Source organism: Myotis davidii, unplaced genomic scaffold, assembly GCF_000327345.1.
Source record: "Myotis davidii unplaced genomic scaffold, ASM32734v1 scaffold944, whole genome shotgun sequence".
NCBI classification, from domain to species: Eukaryota; Metazoa; Chordata; class Mammalia; order Chiroptera; family Vespertilionidae; genus Myotis; species Myotis davidii.
In genome coordinates this window covers 679,831-680,946 of record NW_006296283.1, presented here as the reverse complement: position 1 = coordinate 680,946, position 1,116 = coordinate 679,831, and the positions used below count along the sequence as shown (strand labels likewise).

Here is a 1,116-nt window from a genome sequence, read left to right as displayed (position 1 = left end):
CAAGATTTCAATCACTTCTATTTTCCCATACTGTTCAAAATAATCTCTTAGGTGATGTTAATCAGTGTCTTCTTTAATGCCACCAACAAAAATCTTTTTCACAGTTAAGTGGGCACCAGGTCTTTGAGAATCTTCTCTGGAGACAGCCCTTTTTGGTTCCACCACTCTTCCGTCCACCTTGTGTGGCCTTGATTTCATGGCTGCGTCCACCTCCTCCACGGTGGCATAGGTGACAAACCCAAAGCCTCTGGAGCGCTTGGTGTTTGGATCTCTCATCACCACACAGTCCGTGAGCGTTCCCCATTGCTCAAAATGGCTCCTCAGACTCTCATCGGTTGTTTCAAAGCTCAAACCTCCGATGAAGAGCTTCTGCAGCTGCTCCGGCTCTTTGGGAGACTCAGACTTAGACATGATGACTGCAACAGGGGGAATTCCAACGATGCTTACTCCACGGCATTCACCAGCAGAAAGGAGTTGTCGGGGTCCAACCCCAGCTGGTCCAGGGGTTCCCAAAGGTGTGGACGGAGTCAGCGAAGAAGAAATGACACGGAGACAGCGTTCAGTTGATCAGCAGCCTAGCCAGGATCTCTAGCCAGGTTCTCCAGCCAGGTTCCTTCTTTTTCTCTTATAATATTAGTTCTGCTAGTTTGACTATTTCTCTTATATTCTTTTTAAAAAAATTATTTTTTAAATATATTTTTATTGGTTTCAGAGAGAAAGGGAGAGCTAGAAATATCAATGATGAGAGAGAATCATTGATTGGTTGCTTCCTGCACACCCCCTACTGGGGATTGAGCCCACAACCAGGGCATGTGCCCTTGACGGAAATCAAACCTGGGATCCTTCAGTTTGCAGGCCAATGCTCTATTTGTTGAGCAAAATGGCTAGGGCAAATTTATTTTTTATTTTTATCATGATGCAATTTTATTACATATCCAAATATTTGTTTTTAGATACATGTTCAAAAAAATTAGAAAATAGATTTGGGATATTTTATTTTTGCCTAAAACCACCTAAATTTATACACATGAGGAATTAAGACTTGTGTTTTTTTATTCCTATCTAGAAGAACATAGAGCTCCTGTGAAGTAAGGAACTTTATCAGCAATACAATAT

The 1,116-nt window shown here is 41.8% G+C and overlaps 1 pseudogene; it reads right to left on the bottom strand.

Moving 5' to 3' along the window:
• Positions 1 to 6: 6 nt before the first annotated feature.
• Positions 7 to 478, bottom strand: LOC102756051 (annotated as a pseudogene).
• Between the last annotated feature and the right edge of the window lie 638 nt (positions 479 to 1,116).